Genomic DNA, 19,444 nt, shown 5'->3' with positions numbered 1-19,444 from the left:
AAAGGCGACGCCCATCTGGGAAGCGGTGAGGGGGGGAGGGTTGGCAAAGGCCTTACGTCGTAGAGACCTGAAACTTTGAGGGATGGTACTAGCCACTCGCTCTACAACATCACCAAGGCTGGCCCCCCGATGGGCCCGGCACGAAATGGCTCGTAGCTCCCAAACCGCACGCCGCAGAACCAAGTGTCTTATATCATCGGAATCCTTGGCTCGAGCCGAGCGAGACGCATGCCTCGGATTCGAAGGTTGCGCTGGCGAAATTTTCGGGTATTTGGGATTTTGTGAAAAACCTACTTTTGCACACTAGTCCTAGGTCTTTTGCCCGATCTGGCCCAAACCAGTGCAGAAAGATTCTCTGGAGTCTGACTGTCCGTCCAGATCGGAAAAAAAGTGGGAATTTCGATTCAGCTTGGCGGCGGCAGGCCGAAACCTACGGGCTGGGCGAGGCGGGGTCTGCTAGAACGGCTATAGCTCTTGGACGGAACGAGACAATTTCACCCAAGCCGGTACACCCGTGCACGGGCTCAGTCTGGGGTCAGGCGAGAAAGGACGCGGTGAATGGCCACCTAGTGGCGCTTTAAAATGAAAAAGCAACAACATGAGAGCGGCTATAGGCGAACGTATGTCGCGTGCTTTTTCACAGCACGCGCACGAGACAGTCGTACCATACGACAGAAAACCTCCATCCGAACAACTTTGCCTTTGGGACCACTGCTGTCAATCAACTCGTCCGTTGAATATCAAAGTTTGTGGGAAAAACCACATTCGGCAAACCGGTCGCAGGTTTCGACAACCTCGATGAAAACAAACGCAGTTCAGTTCTCTGAACTCTCCGGGTCACTGGCTGACACAGCAGAAAGAGACAGAAACATAACAAAACTGGTGCAACTTCACCCTTTGGGGCAGTGGGCGGCGCCACAAGCGTCAAGAACCGCACGCTTTTTCCCTCCACGCTATCTGCTTTTAACCAGTGTGTACAGGGGAGAGCGCGAACGCAGTCCCCCACTACCATAAATTATGCAGTCGAGATTCCCACATTTGGGGAATTCGCAGGGGTCAGCACAACCGGAGTGCAATGGCCGAGCCTCGCCCTGGGTGAACCACCTTCCTGATCATGGTGTCTCCCCTGCCAGGTAAGTATGAGTTGCCTGGCCTCCAGGCAGAGGCGCCCTATCCCCCTTCGCCATCCTCAAACACGGTGACCTTCCCCTCCCCCAAGAAAAGGAAGGACGGGGCACCTTCCATTGCTTGACTGCTGCGTGCGTGCGTGCGTGACCTTGATTTGAATCAGGTGTCCCTAATCCATCCAACACAAACCCCTGATTCGACTCATCAGCTCGTTGGTAAAGACTCTCAAATAAGAGGGACATCAAAAAACGTGCTGTGACGGTGATGAGTCAGCCGGCCGGCAACCGACGCTTTTGTTCTTCTTTTTTCCCTATGCTCATATGACCGCAGCTTGCTGCTTTCTCTGTGGCACGGTCATCGTTGCGTCACCTCATCGTCATTCTGTATGCGCTTCCTGCGTATTTCTGTATTCTCTGACAAAAAAAATTCCAGTGGTGTTGTTGGTTCTTCTATTAGTCACAACAATTCGCAGTCCCCAAAAAGGGGAAGCACACCGTTCCTGGAGGCACTGCAATACCAGGTCGATGCGTGGAGTGGACGGAGCAAGCCCCGGTTCCGGCTCCATGTGCCAAAAATCAATTTAATATGCAGTCCCCGGATAGGGGACGTATCAGATATTAAACTGATAAGAACAGATACTACACTTGATCTTAGCCAAAAGGCCGAGAAGCGATGACACAATGACGCAGCGGCAGGGGAGCCGGCAAAGGCGACGCCCATCTGGGAAGCGGTGAGGGGGGGAGGGTTGGCAAAGGCCTTACGTCGTAGAGACCTGAAACTTTGAGGGATGGTACTAGCCACTCGCTCTACAACATCACCAAGGCTGGCCCCCCGATGGGCCCGGCACGAAATGGCTCGTAGCTCCCAAACCGCACGCCGCAGAACCAAGTGTCTTATATCATCGGAATCCTTGGCTCGAGCCGAGCGAGACGCATGCCTCGGATTCGAAGGTTGCGCTGGCGAAATTTTCGGGTATTTGGGATTTTGTGAAAAACCTACTTTTGCACACTAGTCCTAGGTCTTTTGCCCGATCTGGCCCAAACCAGTGCAGAAAGATTCTCTGGAGTCTGACTGTCCGTCCAGATCGGAAAAAAAGTGGGAATTTCGATTCAGCTTGGCGGCGGCAGGCCGAAACCTACGGGCTGGGCGAGGCGGGGTCTGCTAGAACGGCTATAGCTCTTGGACGGAACGAGACAATTTCACCCAAGCCGGTACACCCGTGCACGGGCTCAGTCTGGGGTCAGGCGAGAAAGGACGCGGTGAATGGCCACCTAGTGGCGCTTTAAAATGAAAAAGCAACAACATGAGAGCGGCTATAGGCGAACGTATGTCGCGTGCTTTTTCACAGCACGCTCACGAGACAGTCGTACCATACGACAGAAAACCTCCATCCGAACAACTTTGCCTTTGGGACCACTGCTGTCAATCAACTCGTCCGTTGAATATCAAAGTTTGTGGGAAAAACCACATTCGGCAAACCGGTCGCAGGTTTCGACAACCTCGATGAAAACAAACGCAGTTCAGTTCTCTGAACTCTCCGGGTCACTGGCTGACACAGCAGAAAGAGACAGAAACATAACAAAACTGGTGCAACTTCACCCTTTGGGGCAGTGGGCGGCGCCACAAGCGTCAAGAACCGCACGCTTTTTCCCTCCACGCTATCTGCTTTTAACCAGTGTGTACAGGGGAGAGCGCGAACGCAGTCCCCCACTACCATAAATTATGCAGTCGAGATTCCCACATTTGGGGAATTCGCAGGGGTCAGCACAACTGGAGTGCAATGGCCGAGCCTCGCCCTGGGTGAACCACCTTCCTGATCATGGTGTCTCCCCTGCCAGGTAAGTATGAGTTGCCTGGCCTCCAGGCAGAGGCCCCCTATCCCCCTTCGCCATCCTCAAACACGGTGACCTTCCCCTCCCCCAAGAAAAGGAAGGACGGGGCACCTTCCATTGCTTGACTGCTGCGTGCGTGCGTGACCTTGATTTGAATCAGGTGTCCCTAATCCATCCAACACAAACCCCTGATTCGACTCATCAGCTCGTTGGTAAAGACTCTCAAATAAGAGGGACATCAAAAAACGTGCTGTGACGGTGATGAGTCAGCCGGCCGGCAACCGACGCTTTTGTTCTTCTTTTTTCCCTATGCTCATATGACCGCAGCTTGCTGCTTTCTCTGTGGCACGGTCATCGTTGCGTCACCTCATCGTCATTCTGTATGCGCTTCCTGCGTATTTCTGTATTCTCTGACAAAATTCCAGTGGTGTTGTTGGTTCTTCTATTAGTCACAACAATTCGCAGTCCCCAAAAAGGGGAAGCACACCGTTCCTGGAGGCACTGCAATACCAGGTCGATGCGTGGAGTGGACGGAGCAAGCCCCGGTTCCGGCTCCATGTGCCAAAAATCAATTTAATATGCAGTCCCCGGATAGGGGACGTATCAGATATTAAACTGATAAGAACAGATACTACACTTGATCTTAGCCAAAAGGCCGAGAAGCGATGACACAATGACGCAGCGGCAGGGGAGCCGGCAAAGGCGACGCCCATCTGGGAAGCGGTGAGGGGGGGAGGGTTGGCAAAGGCCTTACGTCGTAGAGACCTGAAACTTTGAGGGATGGTACTAGCCACTCGCTCTACAACATCACCAAGGCTGGCCCCCCGATGGGCCCGGCACGAAATGGCTCGTAGCTCCCAAACCGCACGCCGCAGAACCAAGTGTCTTATATCATCGGAATCCTTGGCTCGAGCCGAGCGAGACGCATGCCTCGGATTCGAAGGTTGCGCTGGCGAAATTTTCGGGTATTTGGGATTTTGTGAAAAACCTACTTTTGCACACTAGTCCTAGGTCTTTTGCCCGATCTGGCCCAAACCAGTGCAGAAAGATTCTCTGGAGTCTGACTGTCCGTCCAGATCGGAAAAAAAGTGGGAATTTCGATTCAGCTTGGCGGCGGCAGGCCGAAACCTACGGGCTGGGCGAGGCGGGGTCTGCTAGAACGGCTATAGCTCTTGGACGGAACGAGACAATTTCACCCAAGCCGGTACACCCGTGCACGGGCTCAGTCTGGGGTCAGGCGAGAAAGGACGCGGTGAATGGCCACCTAGTGGCGCTTTAAAATGAAAAAGCAACAACATGAGAGCGGCTATAGGCGAACGTATGTCGCGTGCTTTTTCACAGCACGCGCACGAGACAGTCGTACCATACGACAGAAAACCTCCATCCGAACAACTTTGCCTTTGGGACCACTGCTGTCAATCAACTCGTCCGTTGAATATCAAAGTTTGTGGGAAAAACCACATTCGGCAAACCGGTCGCAGGTTTCGACAACCTCGATGAAAACAAACGCAGTTCAGTTCTCTGAACTCTCCGGGTCACTGGCTGACACAGCAGAAAGAGACAGAAACATAACAAAACTGGTGCAACTTCACCCTTTGGGGCAGTGGGCGGCGCCACAAGCGTCAAGAACCGCACGCTTTTTCCCTCCACGCTATCTGCTTTTAACCAGTGTGTACAGGGGAGAGCGCGAACGCAGTCCCCCACTACCATAAATTATGCAGTCGAGATTCCCACATTTGGGGAATTCGCAGGGGTCAGCACAACCGGAGTGCAATGGCCGAGCCTCGCCCTGGGTGAACCACCTTCCTGATCATGGTGTCTCCCCTGCCAGGTAAGTATGAGTTGCCTGGCCTCCAGGCAGAGGCGCCCTATCCCCCTTCGCCATCCTCAAACACGGTGACCTTCCCCTCCCCCAAGAAAAGGAAGGACGGGGCACCTTCCATTGCTTGACTGCTGCGTGCGTGCGTGCGTGACCTTGATTTGAATCAGGTGTCCCTAATCCATCCAACACAAACCCCTGATTCGACTCATCAGCTCGTTGGTAAAGACTCTCAAATAAGAGGGACATCAAAAAACGTGCTGTGACGGTGATGAGTCAGCCGGCCGGCAACCGACGCTTTTGTTCTTCTTTTTTCCCTATGCTCATATGACCGCAGCTTGCTGCTTTCTCTGTGGCACGGTCATCGTTGCGTCACCTCATCGTCATTCTGTATGCGCTTCCTGCGTATTTCTGTATTCTCTGACAAAATTCCAGTGGTGTTGTTGGTTCTTCTATTAGTCACAACAATTCGCAGTCCCCAAAAAGGGGAAGCACACCGTTCCTGGAGGCACTGCAATACCAGGTCGATGCGTGGAGTGGACGGAGCAAGCCCCGGTTCCGGCTCCATGTGCCAAAAATCAATTTAATATGCAGTCCCCGGATAGGGGACGTATCAGATATTAAACTGATAAGAACAGATACTACACTTGATCTTAGCCAAAAGGCCGAGAAGCGATGACACAATGACGCAGCGGCAGGGGAGCCGGCAAAGGCGACGCCCATCTGGGAAGCGGTGAGGGGGGGAGGGTTGGCAAAGGCCTTACGTCGTAGAGACCTGAAACTTTGAGGGATGGTACTAGCCACTCGCTCTACAACATCACCAAGGCTGGCCCCCCGATGGGCCCGGCACGAAATGGCTCGTAGCTCCCAAACCGCACGCCGCAGAACCAAGTGTCTTATATCATCGGAATCCTTGGCTCGAGCCGAGCGAGACGCATGCCTCGGATTCGAAGGTTGCGCTGGCGAAATTTTCGGGTATTTGGGATTTTGTGAAAAACCTACTTTTGCACACTAGTCCTAGGTCTTTTGCCCGATCTGGCCCAAACCAGTGCAGAAAGATTCTCTGGAGTCTGACTGTCCGTCCAGATCGGAAAAAAAGTGGGAATTTCGATTCAGCTTGGCGGCGGCAGGCCGAAACCTACGGGCTGGGCGAGGCGGGGTCTGCTAGAACGGCTATAGCTCTTGGACGGAACGAGACAATTTCACCCAAGCCGGTACACCCGTGCACGGGCTCAGTCTGGGGTCAGGCGAGAAAGGACGCGGTGAATGGCCACCTAGTGGCGCTTTAAAATGAAAAAGCAACAACATGAGAGCGGCTATAGGCGAACGTATGTCGCGTGCTTTTTCACAGCACGCGCACGAGACAGTCGTACCATACGACAGAAAACCTCCATCCGAACAACTTTGCCTTTGGGACCACTGCTGTCAATCAACTCGTCCGTTGAATATCAAAGTTTGTGGGAAAAACCACATTCGGCAAACCGGTCGCAGGTTTCGACAACCTCGATGAAAACAAACGCAGTTCAGTTCTCTGAACTCTCCGGGTCACTGGCTGACACAGCAGAAAGAGACAGAAACATAACAAAACTGGTGCAACTTCACCCTTTGGGGCAGTGGGCGGCGCCACAAGCGTCAAGAACCGCACGCTTTTTCCCTCCACGCTATCTGCTTTTAACCAGTGTGTACAGGGGAGAGCGCGAACGCAGTCCCCCACTACCATAAATTATGCAGTCGAGATTCCCACATTTGGGGAATTCGCAGGGGTCAGCACAACCGGAGTGCAATGGCCGAGCCTCGCCCTGGGTGAACCACCTTCCTGATCATGGTGTCTCCCCTGCCAGGTAAGTATGAGTTGCCTGGCCTCCAGGCAGAGGCGCCCTATCCCCCTTCGCCATCCTCAAACACGGTGACCTTCCCCTCCCCCAAGAAAAGGAAGGACGGGGCACCTTCCATTGCTTGACTGCTGCGTGCGTGCGTGCGTGACCTTGATTTGAATCAGGTGTCCCTAATCCATCCAACACAAACCCCTGATTCGACTCATCAGCTCGTTGGTAAAGACTCTCAAATAAGAGGGACATCAAAAAACGTGCTGTGACGGTGATGAGTCAGCCGGCCGGCAACCGACGCTTTTGTTCTTCTTTTTTCCCTATGCTCATATGACCGCAGCTTGCTGCTTTCTCTGTGGCACGGTCATCGTTGCGTCACCTCATCGTCATTCTGTATGCGCTTCCTGCGTATTTCTGTATTCTCTGACAAAATTCCAGTGGTGTTGTTGGTTCTTCTATTAGTCACAACAATTCGCAGTCCCCAAAAAGGGGAAGCACACCGTTCCTGGAGGCACTGCAATACCAGGTCGATGCGTGGAGTGGACGGAGCAAGCCCCGGTTCCGGCTCCATGTGCCAAAAATCAATTTAATATGCAGTCCCCGGATAGGGGACGTATCAGATATTAAACTGATAAGAACAGATACTACACTTGATCTTAGCCAAAAGGCCGAGAAGCGATGACACAATGACGCAGCGGCAGGGGAGCGGGCAAAGGCGACGCCCATCTGGGAAGCGGTGAGGGGGGGAGGGTTGGCAAAGGCCTTACGTCGTAGAGACCTGAAACTTTGAGGGATGGTACTAGCCACTCGCTCTACAACATCACCAAGGCTGGCCCCCCGATGGGCCCGGCACGAAATGGCTCGTAGCTCCCAAACCGCACGCCGCAGAACCAAGTGTCTTATATCATCGGAATCCTTGGCTCGAGCCGAGCGAGACGCATGCCTCGGATTCGAAGGTTGCGCTGGCGAAATTTTCGGGTATTTGGGATTTTGTGAAAAACCTACTTTTGCACACTAGTCCTAGGTCTTTTGCCCGATCTGGCCCAAACCAGTGCAGAAAGATTCTCTGGAGTCTGACTGTCCGTCCAGATCGGAAAAAAAGTGGGAATTTCGATTCAGCTTGGCGGCGGCAGGCCGAAACCTACGGGCTGGGCGAGGCGGGGTCTGCTAGAACGGCTATAGCTCTTGGACGGAACGAGACAATTTCACCCAAGCCGGTACACCCGTGCACGGGCTCAGTCTGGGGTCAGGCGAGAAAGGACGCGGTGAATGGCCACCTAGTGGCGCTTTAAAATGAAAAAGCAACAACATGAGAGCGGCTATAGGCGAACGTATGTCGCGTGCTTTTTCACAGCACGCGCACGAGACAGTCGTACCATACGACAGAAAACCTCCATCCGAACAACTTTGCCTTTGGGACCACTGCTGTCAATCAACTCGTCCGTTGAATATCAAAGTTTGTGGGAAAAACCACATTCGGCAAACCGGTCGCAGGTTTCGACAACCTCGATGAAAACAAACGCAGTTCAGTTCTCTGAACTCTCCGGGTCACTGGCTGACACAGCAGAAAGAGACAGAAACATAACAAAACTGGTGCAACTTCACCCTTTGGGGCAGTGGGCGGCGCCACAAGCGTCAAGAACCGCACGCTTTTTCCCTCCACGCTATCTGCTTTTAACCAGTGTGTACAGGGGAGAGCGCGAACGCAGTCCCCCACTACCATAAATTATGCAGTCGAGATTCCCACATTTGGGGAATTCGCAGGGGTCAGCACAACCGGAGTGCAATGGCCGAGCCTCACCCTGGGTGAACCACCTTCCTGATCATGGTGTCTCCCCTGCCAGGTAAGTATGAGTTGCCTGGCCTCCAGGCAGAGGCGCCCTATCCCCCTTCGCCATCCTCAAACACGGTGACCTTCCCCTCCCCCAAGAAAAGGAAGGACGGGGCACCTTCCATTGCTTGACTGCTGCGTGCGTGCGTGCGTGACCTTGATTTGAATCAGGTGTCCCTAATCCATCCAACACAAACCCCTGATTCGACTCGTCAGCTCGTTGGTAAAGACTCTCAAATAAGAGGGACATCAAAAAACGTGCTGTGACGGTGATGAGTCAGCCGGCCGGCAACCGACGCTTTTGTTCTTCTTTTTTCCCTATGCTCATATGACCGCAGCTTGCTGCTTTCTCTGTGGCACGGTCATCGTTGCGTCACCTCATCGTCATTCTGTATGCGCTTCCTGCGTATTTCTGTATTCTCTGACAAAATTCCAGTGGTGTTGTTGGTTCTTCTATTAGTCACAACAATTCGCAGTCCCCAAAAAGGGGAAGCACACCGTTCCTGGAGGCACTGCAATACCAGGTCGATGCGTGGAGTGGACGGAGCAAGCCCCGGTTCCGGCTCCATGTGCCAAAAATCAATTTAATATGCAGTCCCCGGATAGGGGACGTATCAGATATTAAACTGATAAGAACAGATACTACACTTGATCTTAGCCAAAAGGCCGAGAAGCGATGACACAATGACGCAGCGGCAGGGGAGCCGGCAAAGGCGACGCCCATCTGGGAAGCGGTGAGGGGGGGAGGGTTGGCAAAGGCCTTACGTCGTAGAGACCTGAAACTTTGAGGGATGGTACTAGCCACTCGCTCTACAACATCACCAAGGCTGGCCCCCCGATGGGCCCGGCACGAAATGGCTCGTAGCTCCCAAACCGCACGCCGCAGAACCAAGTGTCTTATATCATCGGAATCCTTGGCTCGAGCCGAGCGAGACGCATGCCTCGGATTCGAAGGTTGCGCTGGCGAAATTTTCGGGTATTTGGGATTTTGTGAAAAACCTACTTTTGCACACTAGTCCTAGGTCTTTTGCCCGATCTGGCCCAAACCAGTGCAGAAAGATTCTCTGGAGTCTGACTGTCCGTCCAGATCGGAAAAAAAGTGGGAATTTCGATTCAGCTTGGCGGCGGCAGGCCGAAACCTACGGGCTGGGCGAGGCGGGGTCTGCTAGAACGGCTATAGCTCTTGGACGGAACGAGACAATTTCACCCAAGCCGGTACACCCGTGCACGGGCTCAGTCTGGGGTCAGGCGAGAAAGGACGCGGTGAATGGCCACCTAGTGGCGCTTTAAAATGAAAAAGCAACAACATGAGAGCGGCTATAGGCGAACGTATGTCGCGTGCTTTTTCACAGCACGCGCACGAGACAGTCGTACCATACGACAGAAAACCTCCATCCGAACAACTTTGCCTTTGGGACCACTGCTGTCAATCAACTCGTCCGTTGAATATCAAAGTTTGTGGGAAAAACCACATTCGGCAAACCGGTCGCAGGTTTCGACAACCTCGATGAAAACAAACGCAGTTCAGTTCTCTGAACTCTCCGGGTCACTGGCTGACACAGCAGAAAGAGACAGAAACATAACAAAACTGGTGCAACTTCACCCTTTGGGGCAGTGGGCGGCGCCACAAGCGTCAAGAACCGCACGCTTTTTCCCTCCACGCTATCTGCTTTTAACCAGTGTGTACAGGGGAGAGCGCGAACGCAGTCCCCCACTACCATAAATTATGCAGTCGAGATTCCCACATTTGGGGAATTCGCAGGGGTCAGCACAACCGGAGTGCAATGGCCGAGCCTCGCCCTGGGTGAACCACCTTCCTGATCATGGTGTCTCCCCTGCCAGGTAAGTATGAGTTGCCTGGCCTCCAGGCAGAGGCGCCCTATCCCCCTTCGCCATCCTCAAACACGGTGACCTTCCCCTCCCCCAAGAAAAGGAAGGACGGGGCACCTTCCATTGCTTGACTGCTGCGTGCGTGCGTGCGTGACCTTGATTTGAATCAGGTGTCCCTAATCCATCCAACACAAACCCCTGATTCGACTCATCAGCTCGTTGGTAAAGACTCTCAAATAAGAGGGACATCAAAAAACGTGCTGTGACGGTGATGAGTCAGCCGGCCGGCAACCGACGCTTTTGTTCTTCTTTTTTCCCTATGCTCATATGACCGCAGCTTGCTGCTTTCTCTGTGGCACGGTCATCGTTGCGTCACCTCATCGTCATTCTGTATGCGCTTCCTGCGTATTTCTGTATTCTCTGACAAAATTCCAGTGGTGTTGTTGGTTCTTCTATTAGTCACAACAATTCGCAGTCCCCAAAAAGGGGAAGCACACCGTTCCTGGAGGCACTGCAATACCAGGTCGATGCGTGGAGTGGACGGAGCAAGCCCCGGTTCCGGCTCCATGTGCCAAAAATCAATTTAATATGCAGTCCCCGGATAGGGGACGTATCAGATATTAAACTGATAAGAACAGATACTACACTTGATCTTAGCCAAAAGGCCGAGAAGCGATGACACAATGACGCAGCGGCAGGGGAGCGGGCAAAGGCGACGCCCATCTGGGAAGCGGTGAGGGGGGGAGGGTTGGCAAAGGCCTTACGTCGTAGAGACCTGAAACTTTGAGGGATGGTACTAGCCACTCGCTCTACAACATCACCAAGGCTGGCCCCCCGATGGGCCCGGCACGAAATGGCTCGTAGCTCCCAAACCGCACGCCGCAGAACCAAGTGTCTTATATCATCGGAATCCTTGGCTCGAGCCGAGCGAGACGCATGCCTCGGATTCGAAGGTTGCGCTGGCGAAATTTTCGGGTATTTGGGATTTTGTGAAAAACCTACTTTTGCACACTAGTCCTAGGTCTTTTGCCCGATCTGGCCCAAACCAGTGCAGAAAGATTCTCTGGAGTCTGACTGTCCGTCCAGATCGGAAAAAAAGTGGGAATTTCGATTCAGCTTGGCGGCGGCAGGCCGAAACCTACGGGCTGGGCGAGGCGGGGTCTGCTAGAACGGCTATAGCTCTTGGACGGAACGAGACAATTTCACCCAAGCCGGTACACCCGTGCACGGGCTCAGTCTGGGGTCAGGCGAGAAAGGACGCGGTGAATGGCCACCTAGTGGCGCTTTAAAATGAAAAAGCAACAACATGAGAGCGGCTATAGGCGAACGTATGTCGCGTGCTTTTTCACAGCACGCGCACGAGACAGTCGTACCATACGACAGAAAACCTCCATCCGAACAACTTTGCCTTTGGGACCACTGCTGTCAATCAACTCGTCCGTTGAATATCAAAGTTTGTGGGAAAAACCACATTCGGCAAACCGGTCGCAGGTTTCGACAACCTCGATGAAAACAAACGCAGTTCAGTTCTCTGAACTCTCCGGGTCACTGGCTGACACAGCAGAAAGAGACAGAAACATAACAAAACTGGTGCAACTTCACCCTTTGGGGCAGTGGGCGGCGCCACAAGCGTCAAGAACCGCACGCTTTTTCCCTCCACGCTATCTGCTTTTAACCAGTGTGTACAGGGGAGAGCGCGAACGCAGTCCCCCACTACCATAAATTATGCAGTCGAGATTCCCACATTTGGGGAATTCGCAGGGGTCAGCACAACCGGAGTGCAATGGCCGAGCCTCGCCCTGGGTGAACCACCTTCCTGATCATGGTGTCTCCCCTGCCAGGTAAGTATGAGTTGCCTGGCCTCCAGGCAGAGGCGCCCTATCCCCCTTCGCCATCCTCAAACACGGTGACCTTCCCCTCCCCCAAGAAAAGGAAGGACGGGGCACCTTCCATTGCTTGACTGCTGCGTGCGTGCGTGCGTGACCTTGATTTGAATCAGGTGTCCCTAATCCATCCAACACAAACCCCTGATTCGACTCATCAGCTCGTTGGTAAAGACTCTCAAGTAAGAGGGACATCAAAAAACGTGCTGTGACGGTGATGAGTCAGCCGGCCGGCAACCGACGCTTTTGTTCTTCTTTTTTCCCTATGCTCATATGACCGCAGCTTGCTGCTTTCTCTGTGGCACGGTCATCGTTGCGTCACCTCATCGTCATTCTGTATGCGCTTCCTGCGTATTTCTGTATTCTCTGACAAAATTCCAGTGGTGTTGTTGGTTCTTCTATTAGTCACAACAATTCGCAGTCCCCAAAAAGGGGAAGCACACCGTTCCTGGAGGCACTGCAATACCAGGTCGATGCGTGGAGTGGACGGAGCAAGCCCCGGTTCCGGCTCCATGTGCCAAAAATCAATTTAATATGCAGTCCCCGGATAGGGGACGTATCAGATATTAAACTGATAAGAACAGATACTACACTTGATCTTAGCCAAAAGGCCGAGAAGCGATGACACAATGACGCAGCGGCAGGGGAGCCGGCAAAGGCGACGCCCATCTGGGAAGCGGTGAGGGGGGGAGGGTTGGCAAAGGCCTTACGTCGTAGAGACCTGAAACTTTGAGGGATGGTACTAGCCACTCGCTCTACAACATCACCAAGGCTGGCCCCCCGATGGGCCCGGCACGAAATGGCTCGTAGCTCCCAAACCGCACGCCGCAGAACCAAGTGTCTTATATCATCGGAATCCTTGGCTCGAGCCGAGCGAGACGCATGCCTCGGATTCGAAGGTTGCGCTGGCGAAATTTTCGGGTATTTGGGATTTTGTGAAAAACCTACTTTTGCACACTAGTCCTAGGTCTTTTGCCCGATCTGGCCCAAACCAGTGCAGAAAGATTCTCTGGAGTCTGACTGTCCGTCCAGATCGGAAAAAAAGTGGGAATTTCGATTCAGCTTGGCGGCGGCAGGCCGAAACCTACGGGCTGGGCGAGGCGGGGTCTGCTAGAACGGCTATAGCTCTTGGACGGAACGAGACAATTTCACCCAAGCCGGTACACCCGTGCACGGGCTCAGTCTGGGGTCAGGCGAGAAAGGACGCGGTGAATGGCCACCTAGTGGCGCTTTAAAATGAAAAAGCAACAACATGAGAGCGGCTATAGGCGAACGTATGTCGCGTGCTTTTTCACAGCACGCGCACGAGACAGTCGTACCATACGACAGAAAACCTCCATCCGAACAACTTTGCCTTTGGGACCACTGCTGTCAATCAACTCGTCCGTTGAATATCAAAGTTTGTGGGAAAAACCACATTCGGCAAACCGGTCGCAGGTTTCGACAACCTCGATGAAAACAAACGCAGTTCAGTTCTCTGAACTCTCCGGGTCACTGGCTGACACAGCAGAAAGAGACAGAAACATAACAAAACTGGTGCAACTTCACCCTTTGGGGCAGTGGGCGGCGCCACAAGCGTCAAGAACCGCACGCTTTTTCCCTCCACGCTATCTGCTTTTAACCAGTGTGTACAGGGGAGAGCGCGAACGCAGTCCCCCACTACCATAAATTATGCAGTCGAGATTCCCACATTTGGGGAATTCGCAGGGGTCAGCACAACCGGAGTGCAATGGCCGAGCCTCGCCCTGGGTGAACCACCTTCCTGATCATGGTGTCTCCCCTGCCAGGTAAGTATGAGTTGCCTGGCCTCCAGGCAGAGGCGCCCTATCCCCCTTCGCCATCCTCAAACACGGTGACCTTCCCCTCCCCCAAGAAAAGGAAGGACGGGGCACCTTCCATTGCTTGACTGCTGCGTGCGTGCGTGCGTGACCTTGATTTGAATCAGGTGTCCCTAATCCATCCAACACAAACCCCTGATTCGACTCATCAGCTCGTTGGTAAAGACTCTCAAATAAGAGGGACATCAAAAAACGTGCTGTGACGGTGATGAGTCAGCCGGCCGGCAACCGACGCTTTTGTTCTTCTTTTTTCCCTATGCTCATATGACCGCAGCTTGCTGCTTTCTCTGTGGCACGGTCATCGTTGCGTCACCTCATCGTCATTCTGTATGCGCTTCCTGCGTATTTCTGTATTCTCTGACAAAATTCCAGTGGTGTTGTTGGTTCTTCTATTAGTCACAACAATTCGCAGTCCCCAAAAAGGGGAAGCACACCGTTCCTGGAGGCACTGCAATACCAGGTCGATGCGTGGAGTGGACGGAGCAAGCCCCGGTTCCGGCTCCATGTGCCAAAAATCAATTTAATATGCAGTCCCCGGATAGGGGACGTATCAGATATTAAACTGATAAGAACAGATACTACACTTGATCTTAGCCAAAAGGCCGAGAAGCGATGACACAATGACGCAGCGGCAGGGGAGCGGGCAAAGGCGACGCCCATCTGGGAAGCGGTGAGGGGGGGAGGGTTGGCAAAGGCCTTACGTCGTAGAGACCTGAAACTTTGAGGGATGGTACTAGCCACTCGCTCTACAACATCACCAAGGCTGGCCCCCCGATGGGCCCGGCACGAAATGGCTCGTAGCTCCCAAACCGCACGCCGCAGAACCAAGTGTCTTATATCATCGGAATCCTTGGCTCGAGCCGAGCGAGACGCATGCCTCGGATTCGAAGGTTGCGCTGGCGAAATTTTCGGGTATTTGGGATTTTGTGAAAAACCTACTTTTGCACACTAGTCCTAGGTCTTTTGCCCGATCTGGCCCAAACCAGTGCAGAAAGATTCTCTGGAGTCTGACTGTCCGTCCAGATCGGAAAAAAAGTGGGAATTTCGATTCAGCTTGGCGGCGGCAGGCCGAAACCTACGGGCTGGGCGAGGCGGGGTCTGCTAGAACGGCTATAGCTCTTGGACGGAACGAGACAATTTCACCCAAGCCGGTACACCCGTGCACGGGCTCAGTCTGGGGTCAGGCGAGAAAGGACGCGGTGAATGGCCACCTAGTGGCGCTTTAAAATGAAAAAGCAACAACATGAGAGCGGCTATAGGCGAACGTATGTCGCGTGCTTTTTCACAGCACGCGCACGAGACAGTCGTACCATACGACAGAAAACCTCCATCCGAACAACTTTGCCTTTGGGACCACTGCTGTCAATCAACTCGTCCGTTGAATATCAAAGTTTGTGGGAAAAACCACATTCGGCAAACCGGTCGCAGGTTTCGACAACCTCGATGAAAACAAACGCAGTTCAGTTCTCTGAACTCTCCGGGTCACTGGCTGACACAGCAGAAAGAGACAGAAACATAACAAAACTGGTGCAACTTCACCCTTTGGGGCAGTGGGCGGCGCCACAAGCGTCAAGAACCGCACGCTTTTTCCCTCCACGCTATCTGCTTTTAACCAGTGTGTACAGGGGAGAGCGCGAACGCAGTCCCCCACTACCATAAATTATGCAGTCGAGATTCCCACATTTGGGGAATTCGCAGGGGTCAGCACAACCGGAGTGCAATGGCCGAGCCTCACCCTGGGTGAACCACCTTCCTGATCATGGTGTCTCCCCTGCCAGGTAAGTATGAGTTGCCTGGCCTCCAGGCAGAGGCGCCCTATCCCCCTTCGCCATCCTCAAACACGGTGACCTTCCCCTCCCCCAAGAAAAGGAAGGACGGGGCACCTTCCATTGCTTGACTGCTGCGTGCGTGCGTGCGTGACCTTGATTTGAATCAGGTGTCCCTAATCCATCCAACACAAACCCCTGATTCGACTCATCAGCTCGTTGGTAAAGACTCTCAAATAAGAGGGACATCAAAAAACGTGCTGTGACGGTGATGAGTCAGCCGGCCGGCAACCGACGCTTTTGTTCTTCTTTTTTCCCTATGCTCATATGACCGCAGCTTGCTGCTTTCTCTGTGGCACGGTCATCGTTGCGTCACCTCATCGTCATTCTGTATGCGCTTCCTGCGTATTTCTGTATTCTCTGACAAAATTCCAGTGGTGTTGTTGGTTCTTCTATTAGTCACAACAATTCGCAGTCCCCAAAAAGGGGAAGCACACCGTTCCTGGAGGCACTGCAATACCAGGTCGATGCGTGGAGTGGACGGAGCAAGCCCCGGTTCCGGCTCCATGTGCCAAAAATCAATTTAATATGCAGTCCCCGGATAGGGGACGTATCAGATATTAAACTGATAAGAACAGATACTACACTTGATCTTAGCCAAAAGGCCGAGAAGCGATGACACAATGACGCAGCGGCAGGGGAGCGGGCAAAGGCGACGCCCATCTGGGAAGCGGTGAGGGGGGGAGGGTTGGCAAAGGCCTTACGTCGTAGAGACCTGAAACTTTGAGGGATGGTACTAGCCACTCGCTCTACAACATCACCAAGGCTGGCCCCCCGATGGGCCCGGCACGAAATGGCTCGTAGCTCCCAAACCGCACGCCGCAGAACCAAGTGTCTTATATCATCGGAATCCTTGGCTCGAGCCGAGCGAGACGCATGCCTCGGATTCGAAGGTTGCGCTGGCGAAATTTTCGGGTATTTGGGATTTTGTGAAAAACCTACTTTTGCACACTAGTCCTAGGTCTTTTGCCCGATCTGGCCCAAACCAGTGCAGAAAGATTCTCTGGAGTCTGACTGTCCGTCCAGATCGGAAAAAAAGTGGGAATTTCGATTCAGCTTGGCGGCGGCAGGCCGAAACCTACGGGCTGGGCGAGGCGGGGTCTGCTAGAACGGCTATAGCTCTTGGACGGAACGAGACAATTTCACCCAAGCCGGTACACCCGTGCACGGGCTCAGTCTGGGGTCAGGCGAGAAAGGACGCGGTGAATGGCCACCTAGTGGCGCTTTAAAATGAAAAAGCAACAACATGAGAGCGGCTATAGGCGAACGTATGTCGCGTGCTTTTTCACAGCACGCGCACGAGACAGTCGTACCATACGACAGAAAACCTCCATCCGAACAACTTTGCCTTTGGGACCACTGCTGTCAATCAACTCGTCCGTTGAATATCAAAGTTTGTGGGAAAAACCACATTCGGCAAACCGGTCGCAGGTTTCGACAACCTCGATGAAAACAAACGCAGTTCAGTTCTCTGAACTCTCCGGGTCACTGGCTGACACAGCAGAAAGAGACAGAAACATAACAAAACTGGTGCAACTTCACCCTTTGGGGCAGTGGGCGGCGCCACAAGCGTCAAGAACCGCACGCTTTTTCCCTCCACGCTATCTGCTTTTAACCAGTGTGTACAGGGGAGAGCGCGAACGCAGTCCCCCACTACCATAAATTATGCAGTCGAGATTCCCACATTTGGGGAATTCGCAGGGGTCAGCACAACCGGAGTGCAATGGCCGAGCCTCACCCTGGGTGAACCACCTTCCTGATCATGGTGTCTCCCCTGCCAGGTAAGTATGAGTTGCCTGGCCTCCAGGCAGAGGCGCCCTATCCCCCTTCGCCATCCTCAAACACGGTGACCTTCCCCTCCCCCAAGAAAAGGAAGGACGGGGCACCTTCCATTGCTTGACTGCTGCGTGCGTGCGTGCGTGACCTTGATTTGAATCAGGTGTCCCTAATCCATCCAACACAAACCCCTGATTCGACTCGTCAGCTCGTTGGTAAAGACTCTCAAATAAGAGGGACATCAAAAAACGTGCTGTGACGGTGATGAGTCAGCCGGCCGGCAACCGACGCTTTTGTTCTTCTTTTTTCCCTATGCTCATATGACCGCAGCTTGCTGCTTTCTCTGTGGCACGGTCATCGTTGCGTCACCTCATCGTCATTCTGTATGCGCTTCCTGCGTATTTCTGTATTCTCTGACAAAATTCCAGTGGTGTTGTTGGTTCTTCTATTAGTCACAACAATTCGCAGTCCCCAAAAAGGGGAAGCACACCGTTCCTGGAGGCACTGCAATACCAGGTCGATGCGTGGAGTGGACGGAGCAAGCCCCGGTTCCGGCTCCATGTGCCAAAAATCAATTTAATATGCAGTCCCCGGATAGGGGACGTATCAGATATTAAACTGATAAGAACAGATACTACACTTGATCTTAGCCAAAAGGCCGAGAAGCGATGACACAATGACGCAGCGGCAGGGGAGCCGGCAAAGGCGACGCCCATCTGGGAAGCGGTGAGGGGGGGAGGGTTGGCAAAGGCCTTACGTCGTAGAGACCTGAAACTTTGAGGGATGGTACTAGCCACTCGCTCTACAACATCACCAAGGCTGGCCCCCCGATGGGCCCGGCACGAAATGGCTCGTAGCTCCCAAACCGCACGCCGCAGAACCAAGTGTCTTATATCATCGGAATCCTTGGCTCGAGCCGAGCGAGACGCATGCCTCGGATTCGAAGGTTGCGCTGGCGAAATTTTCGGGTATTTGGGATTTTGTGAAAAACCTACTTTTGCACACTAGTCCTAGGTCTTTTGCCCGATCTGGCCCAAACCAGTGCAGAAAGATTCTCTGGAGTCTGACTGTCCGTCCAGATCGGAAAAAAAGTGGGAATTTCGATTCAGCTTGGCGGCGGCAGGCCGAAACCTACGGGCTGGGCGAGGCGGGGTCTGCTAGAACGGCTATAGCTCTTGGACGGAACGAGACAATTTCACCCAAGCCGGTACACCCGTGCACGGGCTCAGTCTGGGGTCAGGCGAGAAAGGACGCGGTGAATGGCCACCTAGTGGCGCTTTAAAATGAAAAAGCAACAACATGAGAGCGGCTATAGGCGAACGTATGTCGCGTGCTTTTTCACAGCACGCGCACGAGACAGTCGTACCATACGACAGAAAACCTCCATCCGAACAACTTTGCCTTTGGGACCACTGCTGTCAATCAACTCGTCCGTTGAATATCAAAGTTTGTGGGAAAAACCACATTCGGCAAACCGGTCGCAGGTTTCGACAACCTCGATGAAAACAAACGCAGTTCAGTTCTCTGAACTCTCCGGGTCACTGGCTGACACAGCAGAAAGAGACAGAAACATAACAAAACTGGTGCAACTTCACCCTTTGGGGCAGTGGGCGGCGCCACAAGCGTCAAGAACCGCACGCTTTTTCCCTCCACGCTATCTGCTTTTAACCAGTGTGTACAGGGGAGAGCGCGAACGCAGTCCCCCACTACCATAAATTATGCAGTCGAGATTCCCACATTTGGGGAATTCGCAGGGGTCAGCACAACCGGAGTGCAATGGCCGAGCCTCGCCCTGGGTGAACCACCTTCCTGATCATGGTGTCTCCCCTGCCAGGTAAGTATGAGTTGCCTGGCC

The 19,444-nt window shown here is 53.3% G+C and overlaps 21 non-coding genes across 21 annotated transcripts; all 21 read right to left on the bottom strand.

Moving 5' to 3' along the window:
- Window positions 1–977: 977 nt before the first annotated feature.
- LOC137068189 (U1 spliceosomal RNA) lies at window positions 978–1,141 on the bottom strand. Its single transcript, XR_010903891.1, has one exon. It is a non-coding gene; the product is annotated as a U1 spliceosomal RNA (small nuclear RNA).
- Window positions 1,142–1,611: 470 nt separating this feature from the next.
- On the bottom strand, window positions 1,612–1,802 carry LOC137068259 (U2 spliceosomal RNA). Its single transcript, XR_010903955.1, has one exon. It is a non-coding gene; the product is annotated as a U2 spliceosomal RNA (small nuclear RNA).
- A 1,008-nt stretch (window positions 1,803–2,810) lies between these two features.
- LOC137068194 (U1 spliceosomal RNA) lies at window positions 2,811–2,974 on the bottom strand. Its single transcript, XR_010903895.1, has one exon. It is a non-coding gene; the product is annotated as a U1 spliceosomal RNA (small nuclear RNA).
- A 462-nt stretch (window positions 2,975–3,436) lies between these two features.
- LOC137068258 (U2 spliceosomal RNA) lies at window positions 3,437–3,627 on the bottom strand. Its single transcript, XR_010903954.1, has one exon. It is a non-coding gene; the product is annotated as a U2 spliceosomal RNA (small nuclear RNA).
- Window positions 3,628–4,635: 1,008 nt separating this feature from the next.
- Window positions 4,636–4,799, bottom strand: LOC137068188 (U1 spliceosomal RNA). The gene has a single exon (XR_010903890.1). It is a non-coding gene; the product is annotated as a U1 spliceosomal RNA (small nuclear RNA).
- Window positions 4,800–5,265: 466 nt separating this feature from the next.
- On the bottom strand, window positions 5,266–5,456 carry LOC137068256 (U2 spliceosomal RNA). The gene has a single exon (XR_010903953.1). It is a non-coding gene; the product is annotated as a U2 spliceosomal RNA (small nuclear RNA).
- A 1,008-nt stretch (window positions 5,457–6,464) lies between these two features.
- LOC137068187 (U1 spliceosomal RNA) lies at window positions 6,465–6,628 on the bottom strand. The gene has a single exon (XR_010903889.1). It is a non-coding gene; the product is annotated as a U1 spliceosomal RNA (small nuclear RNA).
- Window positions 6,629–7,094: 466 nt separating this feature from the next.
- Window positions 7,095–7,285, bottom strand: LOC137068255 (U2 spliceosomal RNA). The gene has a single exon (XR_010903952.1). It is a non-coding gene; the product is annotated as a U2 spliceosomal RNA (small nuclear RNA).
- Window positions 7,286–8,293: 1,008 nt separating this feature from the next.
- Window positions 8,294–8,457, bottom strand: LOC137068262 (U1 spliceosomal RNA). Its single transcript, XR_010903958.1, has one exon. It is a non-coding gene; the product is annotated as a U1 spliceosomal RNA (small nuclear RNA).
- Window positions 8,458–8,923: 466 nt separating this feature from the next.
- LOC137068254 (U2 spliceosomal RNA) lies at window positions 8,924–9,114 on the bottom strand. Its single transcript, XR_010903951.1, has one exon. It is a non-coding gene; the product is annotated as a U2 spliceosomal RNA (small nuclear RNA).
- A 1,008-nt stretch (window positions 9,115–10,122) lies between these two features.
- Window positions 10,123–10,286, bottom strand: LOC137068308 (U1 spliceosomal RNA). The gene has a single exon (XR_010904001.1). It is a non-coding gene; the product is annotated as a U1 spliceosomal RNA (small nuclear RNA).
- A 466-nt stretch (window positions 10,287–10,752) lies between these two features.
- LOC137068252 (U2 spliceosomal RNA) lies at window positions 10,753–10,943 on the bottom strand. The gene has a single exon (XR_010903949.1). It is a non-coding gene; the product is annotated as a U2 spliceosomal RNA (small nuclear RNA).
- Window positions 10,944–11,951: 1,008 nt separating this feature from the next.
- On the bottom strand, window positions 11,952–12,115 carry LOC137068307 (U1 spliceosomal RNA). Its single transcript, XR_010904000.1, has one exon. It is a non-coding gene; the product is annotated as a U1 spliceosomal RNA (small nuclear RNA).
- A 466-nt stretch (window positions 12,116–12,581) lies between these two features.
- LOC137068251 (U2 spliceosomal RNA) lies at window positions 12,582–12,772 on the bottom strand. The gene has a single exon (XR_010903948.1). It is a non-coding gene; the product is annotated as a U2 spliceosomal RNA (small nuclear RNA).
- A 1,008-nt stretch (window positions 12,773–13,780) lies between these two features.
- LOC137068306 (U1 spliceosomal RNA) lies at window positions 13,781–13,944 on the bottom strand. The gene has a single exon (XR_010903999.1). It is a non-coding gene; the product is annotated as a U1 spliceosomal RNA (small nuclear RNA).
- Window positions 13,945–14,410: 466 nt separating this feature from the next.
- On the bottom strand, window positions 14,411–14,601 carry LOC137068250 (U2 spliceosomal RNA). Its single transcript, XR_010903947.1, has one exon. It is a non-coding gene; the product is annotated as a U2 spliceosomal RNA (small nuclear RNA).
- Window positions 14,602–15,609: 1,008 nt separating this feature from the next.
- Window positions 15,610–15,773, bottom strand: LOC137068253 (U1 spliceosomal RNA). Its single transcript, XR_010903950.1, has one exon. It is a non-coding gene; the product is annotated as a U1 spliceosomal RNA (small nuclear RNA).
- Window positions 15,774–16,239: 466 nt separating this feature from the next.
- On the bottom strand, window positions 16,240–16,430 carry LOC137068249 (U2 spliceosomal RNA). The gene has a single exon (XR_010903946.1). It is a non-coding gene; the product is annotated as a U2 spliceosomal RNA (small nuclear RNA).
- Window positions 16,431–17,438: 1,008 nt separating this feature from the next.
- On the bottom strand, window positions 17,439–17,602 carry LOC137068241 (U1 spliceosomal RNA). Its single transcript, XR_010903939.1, has one exon. It is a non-coding gene; the product is annotated as a U1 spliceosomal RNA (small nuclear RNA).
- A 466-nt stretch (window positions 17,603–18,068) lies between these two features.
- LOC137068248 (U2 spliceosomal RNA) lies at window positions 18,069–18,259 on the bottom strand. Its single transcript, XR_010903945.1, has one exon. It is a non-coding gene; the product is annotated as a U2 spliceosomal RNA (small nuclear RNA).
- Window positions 18,260–19,267: 1,008 nt separating this feature from the next.
- On the bottom strand, window positions 19,268–19,431 carry LOC137068305 (U1 spliceosomal RNA). Its single transcript, XR_010903998.1, has one exon. It is a non-coding gene; the product is annotated as a U1 spliceosomal RNA (small nuclear RNA).
- Window positions 19,432–19,444: the final 13 nt, after the last annotated feature.

Source organism: Pseudorasbora parva, unplaced genomic scaffold (genome assembly GCF_024679245.1).
Source record: "Pseudorasbora parva isolate DD20220531a unplaced genomic scaffold, ASM2467924v1 scaffold_61, whole genome shotgun sequence".
NCBI classification, from domain to species: domain Eukaryota; kingdom Metazoa; phylum Chordata; class Actinopteri; order Cypriniformes; family Gobionidae; genus Pseudorasbora; species Pseudorasbora parva.
Note: the sequence above shows the minus strand (reverse complement) of the source record. Positions and strands in the feature narration are given on the sequence as shown.